General features: G+C 36.5%; 1 protein-coding gene across 1 annotated transcript in view; it reads right to left on the bottom strand.

Annotated features, from left to right (window-relative positions):
• Window positions 1-11,867, bottom strand: part of LOC140164815 (alpha-2,8-sialyltransferase 8B-like) — a 119,810-nt gene that overhangs the window by 89,686 nt on the left and 18,257 nt on the right. The window lies entirely within an intron of this gene.

Raw genomic sequence — 11,867 nt, forward strand, 5'->3', positions numbered from 1 at the left:
GAGTTATACATATCAGATTACAAAATGATTGAAATTCACTGTCATGAGTCAAGAAAGAGTAGATTTATTTATTTTCGTTACCAGTAGGCCATTAGCGGAACTTTGTCCTTTTTAAAGACTCTTCTTGTTTAACCTGGGGTCGAATTGTGTTTAAATACGTGCGTAGGCCTATTCAGGGAATTTGGCTCCTTTTAAAATCTAACCAATCTATCTCAAAATATTTACATCTGATAAATGTATACCCAGCAAACACAAAAACGTTTTAAAAACGTTTTAAATAAGTTATATTTTGGCTTTTGGTTTAGGTAAAAACGTTTTAATAACATTAAAATGTCGGGTTATATAAAGGTCATGATAACGTTTTAAAACGTTTTGTATGAAAACACACTACAACAATATTTTTAAATGTTTTCCAAAAAACGTTATTGTAAACTATTTTTGCAAACATTTTTGCCAAATGATGTGTCAACACTTAAATAACATTATGTTAAAATATTTGAACCCAGCAAACACAGAAATGTTCTTAAAATATTTTTTTTCAAAACCTTTTAATAACATTTAAATGTCGGGTTATATAAAGGTCATGAAAACGTTTTTAAAACGTTATTGAAAATATTTTGGGCAAACATTTTTCGCAAAATATTTTTTCAACCCCAAAATAACATTCTGTTTAGAATGTTTTCTATCAAGTTTTCAAGAATGTTTTTGGAATGTTATTAAAACGTTTTTATACCCTTTATATAACCCGACATTTAAACGTTTTCTGTAAAACATTTTTGTTTGCTGAGCAGTAGATTATCAAAAATGTTTTTTAAGGTTATGAAAACGTTTTATACTCTTAATATACCCTTTATATAACCCGACATTTAAACGTTTTCTGACAACCTTTTATAACCTTTTGCGAATGATGTCGAAAACGTTTTGTGTTTGCTGGGTACACATATTCTGAAAGGCGATTTTGTAACGATTGTATAAAAATGATTAATACACCAAATATACAGGGTGGCCTACATGCAGGGTGATTACAGGGCCGGATTTACCATTGGGTCAGATGGGTCTGGGCTTTGGGGCCTCCAAACTTCCCCTACGAATAAAAAAAAACCATGTTTTGGACCAAAATATGGTAAAATTTTGCACGCTTCGTGCGCACTATCCTTTTAGCATTTTGTATGTTCATTTTTGGTTAAAATAGTCTGAAATTTAATTTTTTTTTCGCGGGCTTCGCGCGCATAATAATTGTAAAATACGAAAAAGCATGAAGCAGGGTGCAAAAAGTTTTTTTGCCTGTTTTGTTATACGGTTGTAAATTCAATGAACTATGACTTTGCTAAACATGCTTACAAATTGATATGGAGCCTATTTGTACAGACTTAACGGGGGTAATGCAATCACCTGTGGCCAAGAATCATGTCATGTGAAATGGCAACTTTCGTATGGCAGACATTTCACATTGAAGTATGCAGTTGAACATTTTCAAAAGTAGGCTCAATGCACAGATCAGGGATTAAGGCATATTCATTCAAAATTTCAGGCCAGTAGGTGGGTGTAGTTTTGCTTCCACATTTATTTGGGAAATTCCAAAATTGGTGAAAATATGAAATACGAGAAAATTGACTTTAAAGTTTACCAAATCTATAATGAATATTAATTAGCTAATTAGCATAATTTTGATGATTAGAATTTAATTATCTTTACTGTTGTAATATTCTGATATTTAATGCAACAATATGTTTGATTTAACTGGTGCATTTTGGATCTGTATCATCTGTAATTCATTTGTATTCAATGATTTCTAAAATATCACTGCTTGAAAACAATCAAATTGCATGTTTTAATATGGGACAACACTCGTTATAGATTATTTTCGGTTGGCAGTTTTTTATTTGTAAAATTTGAACGGAATGTTCAATTTTGATCAAATAAAAAGTAAAAGAAAGCTGAATGTTTGGAAAATTTCATACGAAAACCTCAGAATTTCAGAAATTGCCATTTTTAACACCCAATCCAAGGTCTACCACCTTGTGCAACAAAACTTGAAGACGAAGATTAAAATCAGTGGAGCACGTGTGGCCGAGTGGATAAGGCGCCCGACTCATAATCCATAGGTTGCAAGTTCGAGCCCCGCTTGTACCAACGTGTTGTGTCCTTGGGCATACCGGCAAGGCACTTTATCCTCATTGCCTACTGGGGGGATGGGGTAGGGTTAGATTGGATGTTTGTATAATTGTTTGTTTCAACGATGATATCGGCGCTGATTTTGCTGCTGCCTGCAAATTGCACTGTGTCTGTTTAGGTGTGTTTAATGTACAATTCTAGCAATTTGACCTGCGGGTCACCATTAGAGTTTGAAATAAAACCTTCTTTTTTTTAGTGTATTTGATTGATTGTAACTTGATTGTAGCATTCATGTTTATATGCAAGAATGTTGTTCACTCATACTCTACTTTTCATTTAAAAAAACAAACAAAAACATTGTTGATTGAAATAAGTGAAAAAGTATGTTCATACCCAAGTATTCGCAGGTCTGTGAATTCACAGGACTCTGGGATATTTTTTGGAAACCTGTCACCGGTGGGGGAGGGGTTGTGGCTATCCACGGACCGCATGTGCAGGTTGGTGATATTTGTACGGCGATACAGCCACCGAGAAGGGTCTGTAAAAGAAGTCCTACCAGAATCTTGCAACAGACTTGTAATACCCGTACTCAAGTCCCAATTTCCGTACCTGTACTCATGGCTCCGGTCCCGTACCCGTACTCACGGCAGATTTCTACAAAAATGAGCAGTTTTTGAGAAAAGCGCCAACATTGATTTTCCATGCCATTTTTTTCGGTCCGCCATAACAATTTATCTTAAATATCAAAATTGACGAAAATTGCATATTTGTGTTCTAATCTAGAAAGTTTTTTTTAAAAATTTTTTTAAAATTTTTGCATTGTTTTAAAAATATGGGTCAAAAAGAATCAACATTTGACTTTTTTTTTTCAATTTTAACCAACATTTTGGATATTTCAAGGTATAATTTCAAAACGAAGAAAAAGTTCAAAAATTTGAGGAAACACTTTTCAGATTTATGTCTTTAGAACATAAATATGCAATTTTTGTCAATTTTGATATTTAGGTTAAGTTGTTATGGCGGACCGAATTTTGGCGCTTTTCTCAAAAAGTGCTCATTTTTTCATAAATCTGCTGTACTAATTGGATTCCTTGCATTAGTTCCTTTCAGAAAATCAATACTTTTATGTACTTATCATCATTACTTTTAAAGATACAATACAAATCAATGCCTCATTTCAAATGTTAAGTTTTAGTTTTGGTTTTGGTCACGTGGTTTCCTATTGTCCTGCCTAACCACTTGAATCATAAGATATCGAACTCATTGTTTCTACTCTTTTGTTTAAAACCGAACATTTGTGTCAGTCAGTTTCGGTTTTGGTTTCAGTTTCTTATAAGTGGTGTGAATCGTAAAATTATTTGATTTGAAGTTACCTACTCTAAGTATACAAAAGAAATGTTTAAATTTCGCAGTGCAATATTCACGAGGAGAGAAATCGAGCATGGTAATCTACATTGAAAGACGTGGTTTACAAAACCGAATAAGCCTAGGCTAATTCACCTGTGAAAAATATAGACCATCGAAATATTTGCATTCGACATTACAAAAGGGCCACTATTGTAATTGTATATGTGCTATAAACAAAATCGATTCATGTCCTTAATCCCATGTACCAGAATCGATGGAAGGCCATTATAATTATGACCTCGAATAACCTAATGACTTTTACTGAAGCAATTTTTACTGCAAAAAGTAGAAGATAGAGGGGAGAAGAGATTGTGTGGGGGTGTGTGTGTGTGGGGGGGGGGTTGGAGGGCAAGGGGGATATGGGCCGGGAGAGAGAGAGAAACAGATGAGAGAAAGCATTGGAAGTGAAAGAGAAGGGGAGGAGAGCTCGAGATGAAGATATCGAATGTAGGGGAGGGGAGGGGAAAGGGGTAATTTAGGGAAGAGGTGGTTATATAGGAGGGAGCCCCTCTTAAAGAGGTATGGGTTGTGCTTCCTGGGGATAATAAACTAATTCATAATCAAATCATCTCCATGCATCGTTTATGTTTCATACAAACAAACAAATCCCCCACCCCGCCCATCCTTCAATATACGCGCATGTATATGATTTCTAGGCCTAGAACTCATACTATGAATGGCCAAGTGGACCAAAAAACGTGTAAGATTATACGTGTAACCTTACACGTGTAAGATTGCATCTTATGCGTGTAAGATCGCATCTTATACGTCTTAGAATCTAGCGGGATGCTTAAATTGACGAATCATATATAAAGAACACATATTTAAACCCCAAACAACCTATCATCTTACGCGTATTCATCTTCGACCAATGAAATCTCACCATAGCATTTCTTATACGCGTAAGAATTGCTTATTAGGGATGGTATTCCGATTTGACTGGTATGACGAGTGTCGAATAATCTCAGCCTCGATCGATCTGCACCGCGGTAGTTTACGCAAACGTAATTATTTTACCATCACCTCTTGAAATTTAATTGATATGAGTATAATTGACTCCAGATAAATGAAAAAGTAGGCAAAAAGTGAGATAAATCAGGATGTGACCATGACGGAACAACAGTCGGAACAATTCCTGACAGAGATTCGTCATAAAATACAGGACATTGTAGCACTCATACAAATTAAGAAAATGCCCTTTACGATTTTGGCGACGAGCTCTCCTTATCCTCGGTACGCCGCCAATAATATCACGTATTGTCCATCACTAAAATCCAAATCTTACACAAAACGTCTTTACATATCATAGGCTGAAGTTTGTATCGCGTGAGATGATTGGCTGTTTGTGATTTCTTACTCTGTGATTCGTCAACTTAAAAATCCCGCTTCATTCTTACACGTATGACGTATAAGATGCAATCTTACGCGTATAAGATGCAATCTTACACGTGTAACCTTACACGTTTATCTTACGCGTTTTTTGGACCACTTGGCCATTCATATTGAACTTGTGAGTGTAATATGCCACCTACCTTCGACAGAGAGCATCAACTGTCGTCCGCGGGATAGATTTCCGATATCAATCATGATAATAATTATGTTAGCACAATAGGCTATTGTATACTTCTGGTTATATACCCTATACTGTGTCCTCCCAGCATAATAGTGTTATGATTGCAGACCAGATAAGCTCTACTTTTAAATCCCTTGATTTTTTGGTTTCTGAACAAAAGAGAAACCAAAACTAAAGATTTGAAACGAGGGAATGTCTAAAATTTCCGACTTTGAGTGATCCTGCGTGCTATTAAGCTAATGGATAATCTGGTGGATGGATAAGTGCCGAGATATGTGGATGTGCTAGGCTCCACTATTTTGGATCAAGTTTGCGATCCAATTGGTGTTTTGAGATAAATATTTACTTGAATGCTATATCACATGCGAAATGTATGTTGAAATTACATAGTATTGCGCAGTCTGTGGTGTCCATACACAGACGTAGTTTTTATTCACTTGCATGATTTTTGCATCCCAAAATATGCAACCTGTAAGCTCGATTTACTAAGACCAACAATATTACATCTCTTTTTGTACTTGACTAATTCCACAAAACGAGTTCAGTAAATGACAGTACTTCTTAGCAAATAAAAATGTAAAATAAAAATGGCACACATAACAACTTAAATGTATGTTGTATATGATTATGACATAATACATTTCTCTTATTGTTTTGGTGCGAAATGTAGTTTTATTCATTTGTTGTGGTATAAATGACGTCAAAGAGTGTATTTACAGCAATGTATAATTAATGTTTACACCAATAACAATAGCTTTGTTTATACCAGGGTTCCCTATTTATTTATTTATTTATTTATTTATTTATTTATTTATTTATTTTTATTAACCACTAAAGCAACAATATAAATAAATATATGAAAAACAAAGTCATGTGGTGGGAGGCCAAACACAGCAAAGCTCGTAAAATGTTGGCCACCCTGCAAAAGTTATACACTTACACTGCCAAAAAAAATGGGCGATTTTACGTTGGGCGATAAAAAAAAAGCGCAGTGATTTATAGTGCGCTACGCACAGGCACAACGCCTAGACGTTGATTCACAAGCCTCAGCACACTTTACAGGTTGTCGCTGACTTCTACGGCCCACATTATTCCATAAACCATTAAAGGTCCGTAACCCGATCGACAGCATCATCCCCCGATTTTTTTCATTGTTGATGAGGTTTTGGTATCACATAATAGATGCTATTTTTTTCATTACTATCCTGAAATTTGACGCTCCAAGTCGATGTATTTCCGGAGAAATCATGAATCACAGCGGTTTTTACAGGTATACCAGTGTGTAAACAATGGTAAATACTTTGGAATTCTGGGAGGGAGTTATGAACGAAATATCAGTCACCGCAAGACGGTGCGCCGTATATAATTATGAAAACGGCAACGGTAAGCGTGGTGTGCTAAATAGCTCAATTGACTAGCGCGTTTGTTTTTTACCCGAGAGGTACCCGGTTCAAAACCCGGTCTCGGAAGGGTTTTTTTCCTCTCCATTTTACCCAAACTTTTTTATATTCATTTGAAATGTACATATTGCAAGGGGAAATATATTTTGTTTCCTGTTTTAGTGAAACGGTACGAAAAAAAAACATTTTCCGTTCAATACGGGCCGGGCATTGTACAGCATGTCAGCATTCGTCATTGCCTGCCCAGAATGCAATTCACGTATACCAAGGTATTGGATTGCAAATTTGGCTATTTATTCACATTTACGCTGAAAATGCTCTCGTTTTTTCACAAAGCAGCATAAAGGAGGCGATATTTGATATTATTATGTAATTTTAAAGACAATCCATATCCAAAACCAATAGGGTTACCCCCTTTAAACAACAAATCAGGGACTTTGCTGCTTCAAGAGCGCACACCCTAGACATTCCACAAATAACCATCGCAACCAGGATCAGCTCTCCGAGTTTCGTACGGGTTACAACGAGACAAATTAGCAGTGAGTTCCTTGTCCAAGGGAATTTCAAGCTAACTCAATTTTTCCACGAGAGCATACTAGGGACCAACAGGGTTCGAACTCGCAACCTCTCGCACCATAGTCGAACGCCTTATAGATTGAGCTAACTTGACTGCTAACGTGTTGGTACAATAATATTCAACAAAATACACAATTTATGACATCGATCATTGCCCAACGTTTGGAATTGCATGAATTTAATGAAATGTCGGGTGATATAGAAACAAATACAGTAACGTTGGGCGATTTAAAGAAAAATGGGCGATTTTATGTTGGGCGATAACGTGTTGGTAAAATAACATTCAGGAAATACACAATTTATGACATCGATCATTGCCCAACGTTGGGAATTGCATGAATTTAATGAAATGTTGGGTGATATAGAAACAAATACAGCAACGTTGGGCGATTTTAAGAAAAATGGGCTATTTTATGTTGGGCGATAACGTGTTGGTAAAATAACATTCAAGAAATACACAATTTATGACATCGATCATTGCCCAACGTTGGCGATTTTATGTTGGGCGATAACGTGTTGGTAAAATAACATTCAAGAAATACACAATTTATGACATCGATCATTGCCCAACGTTGGGAATTGCATGAATTTAATGAAATGTTGGGTGATATAGAAACAAATACAGCAACGTTGGGCGATTGTAAGAAAAATGGGCGATTTTATGTTGGGCTACTATAACGCGTTGGTAGAATAACATTCAACAAATACACAATTTATGACATCAATCATTGCCCAACGTTGGGAATTGCATGAATTTAATGAAATGCTGGGTGATACAGAAACAAATCCAGCAACGTTGGGCGATTTTAAGAAAAATGGGCGATTTAATGTTGGGCGATAACATTTAGGTATAATAACATTCAAGAAATACAAAATTTATGACATTGATCATTGCCCAACGTTTGGAATTGCATGAATTTAATAAAATGTTGGGTGATATAGAAACAAATACAGCAAAGTTGGGCGATTTTAAGAAAAATGGGCGATTTTATTTTGGGCGATAACGTGTTGGTAAAACAACATTCAAGAAATACACAATTTATGACATCGATCATTGCCCAACGTTGGGAATTGCATGAATTTAATGAAATGTTGGGTGATACAGAAACAAATCCAGCAACGTTGGGCGATTTTAAGAAAAATGGGCGATTTTATTTTGGGCGATAACGTGTTGGTAAAATAACATTCAAGAAATACACAATTTATGACATCGATCATTGCCCAACGTTGGGAATTGCATGAATTTAATGAAATGTTGGGTGATACAGAAACAAATCCAGCAACGTTGGGCGATTTTAAGAAAAATGGGCGATTTTATGTTGGGCGATAAAGTAACATTCAACAAATACACAATTTATGACATCGATCATTGCCCAACGTATTTAATCCGGAGCTGGGAAATATATTGCAATGTTGGGCGATTTTTTGCCAACTGCTATGTAAAACGTAACATGTGCTTGCGGACAAAGCAACAAAGTTGGTTCATTTAAATCCCGAGCTGTCAATTTCGCAACATGTTGGGTTGTATTTCGTCAACAGTGGGGAAAAATTAGCACGTGATTACGGTCTACTTGACGTTCATTTGCAGCTGTAGCTGAGAGGTCTGATGGCAGACACGTTCAGCAGTTCATGATGCAGTCATGTCTACAGTAGAATTCGCCGCGACCTTTGCAGGACTTAAACCCCATTAAAAGCTATTAAACCAAGATAACACTCATTGAAAACAGCTCAACTGATTAAATCAGATCTTCTCTGGTTGTGCACATGTGTCTGTTTTATATGTGCGGTATCGCAATGAGCTGGTATTTATAGCTTCAGTTGGGTAACCGATTATAAAGGAAACGCGAGGAAACAATGGTATGTGGACCTTTGTTCACGAAATGCGACAATGGCCTGCTTTTTGTTAACCAGCATTCTTGAAAATGAGCAACATAATGATTGTTGACTTTTTTTTTAAAACACGGTTTGGAAATAATTTCTTCATATTTTTTGGTGTTATCTGTCGTTTACATATCCTTCCTAAAACACCAAAGTACGAATATTTCCAAACATCTAAATTAGCTAAAAATTTAGGACATGTTACAAAACTCAGGGTCTATTTTCTAGAATTTTAGAAGAGTACTTTTAATATTGGCCGGTTATTTTTCACACAGCGACGTTAACTAGGCAATGTACTATTACCTATAACATGCACTAAAACACCAAAGTACGCATATTTCCAAACATCTAAATTAGCTAAAAATTTAGGACATGTTACAAAACTATATTTTCTAGAATTTTAGAAGAGTACTTTTAATATCGGCCGGTTATTTTTCACACAGCGACGTTAACTAGGCAAATCCCCATACTTCTAACGTACGCTATTTGTAGAGGTCACGCGTCAATAGGAAGAGCACTGTGTATTGTGTATAGGAAAACGGACAGTAACTGCAGTATGTGAAATTCAAGAAGAAGAAGAATGGCTGAAGCAGCAGCGGCGGGTGACGATGCAAAGTGGTTGTAGTACGATGCACGATCTTCTCCATTCTTGGTTCGAAGAGGCTGCCTATCTGGAGGACGAGTTTATTAGTGAGTACATCTTGAGATGTTTTGGTAGCTTTGTTGAATATGACTGTAGGTCCAATGGTGCAGCAATTAATTCACTCAGTGTTAGTGCACACACTCGTCATTGTTCTTCATACGAACTGGCAAAAATGTCTTCGCTATTTTTCTGCTTTCAGAAAATGTTTAAAATTTCAAAATTGGTACCACAGTGATGTCTGTAGAACATGTTTTGTGTTCACTAATTTTATTTTGTGGACTTTTTAATAGAATGTTCTCCAAATTCCAACATCTGAACATGGCGGCCGAAAATGCATAACGTGGTCATGTTTTTTACAATGGCTGCCTAAAAAGGGTGGATTTGTTGCATCAGGCCGGGCCATTTAAATAAAGGAATAATTTTTAATACAGTAAACCCATAATGGAACCCAGTATTTGAGTCCCTATTCCCGTACCCGTACCCATGGCCCGTACCCGTACCCATACTGGGACGGAGTGGGACCCGTGCCCGTACTCGAGTCCCAATTTCCGTACCCATATCCGTACTCATGCCCGGGTACTCATATTTTGGGTTCAGACCCGTACCCGTACCCGGCATGGCTAGGGACCCGTACCCGTAACCATGGTCTGGGACCCGTACCCGTACCCCAAGGTCTGGGACCCGTACCCGTACCCCAAGGTCTGGGACCCGTACCCGTACTCATGGCTTGGGACCCGTACCCGTACTCATGGCGGGTCCCAATACTAAATAAATGTTATTATAAAATAAATACTAAATACTAAATGTCTGCCATGCAATATTGTAGTCCAAGAGATCGCGCAAAGTACATAAAGGCATATTAACAGCTCAGCTTCATCGATTTATACCGGAACATACCCATTCAATAATTTGTAAACCAGTAACAGATTGTTGAATAGTTTACGCTTTCTGATGCTGCTGCGTTCTGGATAAAGTTAATGGATTTGGATTAGAACATTGAATGTATATCGTTGAGTTGACAAAATGCCGAATATCGATTCTGCTAAACTCATAACGAATGAATAATAATAATTATATAATAATGATAAACAAAGGTTTGATAAAGCGCCCCCTGCACAAACTCTCTAGATGCTTTAAAAAGAAAACATGCAAATCAAATGCTTAAAACTAGCAAATATGGAGGTCTCCGGCAATCACAATATTATGCCTTATTTGTTAGAAAAACAATTATCACGAATCGCGTGGTTTTATTTAAAACAAACTTATACTGACCTTAAAAACAAATAAAAATAGCCGTCTCCCACCACGCGATATTCAAATTTCCCGGTCACTGAAATTGTCTGTGGCAATGACGTCCCAGTAACACAATGAAGGCTGTCGGCAATTGAGCACAAATAACCATGACGTCATTGCCACAGGCAATTTCGGCGCGGAAATTTTGCATATCACGTGTTGAGAGCCGGCTATTTTTTTCCTTTAAAGTTACACAGGCAACAACTTGATGCAGACACATATAATTTAAGTATATCTACAAAATGATAAAATACTTGTAGAAAGCAATAAACCATAAGCAACACAGTACGTGAAGCAAGCATATATATTTCAATGTAAAAATAATACAAATTAAAATACAAATGCAAATATCATAAAACACTTGGTTATGTGACCGGCACATATTCTTTACTCGTATAAAAGCAAAAACCCTAATAACCCATAAGAGGAGAGGTGGCCAGCACATGCACTCACATCGATGATCAACAGTATCTTGTGTTAAATGGCAAGTTCGGCTGGGTGTTAAATGCACCATATAAAGCATAAAATAAACACAACAATTATACAAAGCATGAAGAAAACGCGATTGTGACTGGCACATAAAAGCGTAGTGAAATAAACCCAGGAGATGAAAGGTTACTACATGTAGCATTTGCACTCTCAGCAAAACATCAACATAATTTTGCTCCCATTGATGGGAAATTGACCTGGTTGGTAAATGCACAAAATACAGCATCAATTCTTGTAAATATAGCGGTGCGAGTCCATGAAGAGATTTGTAGGTAAGAAGTATCTTGTACATGAATACCGTGAATTGATTTCATGGTTGGTTCAATCACCATCTTGTGTTCATATACTGCGCCAATAAAGTATCCTTACACTTGGAAAAATAATCACAATTTCAAAACTGAACAATAATGGGGGTAATTTTTTTTTTAAATAGACGCACTATCTAATCTTGCACATTATGACACCACATTGAATCCAATGTGACCTCAAGAAG

Source organism: Amphiura filiformis, chromosome 11, assembly GCF_039555335.1.
Source record: "Amphiura filiformis chromosome 11, Afil_fr2py, whole genome shotgun sequence".
Classification (NCBI taxonomy): domain Eukaryota; kingdom Metazoa; phylum Echinodermata; class Ophiuroidea; order Amphilepidida; family Amphiuridae; genus Amphiura; species Amphiura filiformis.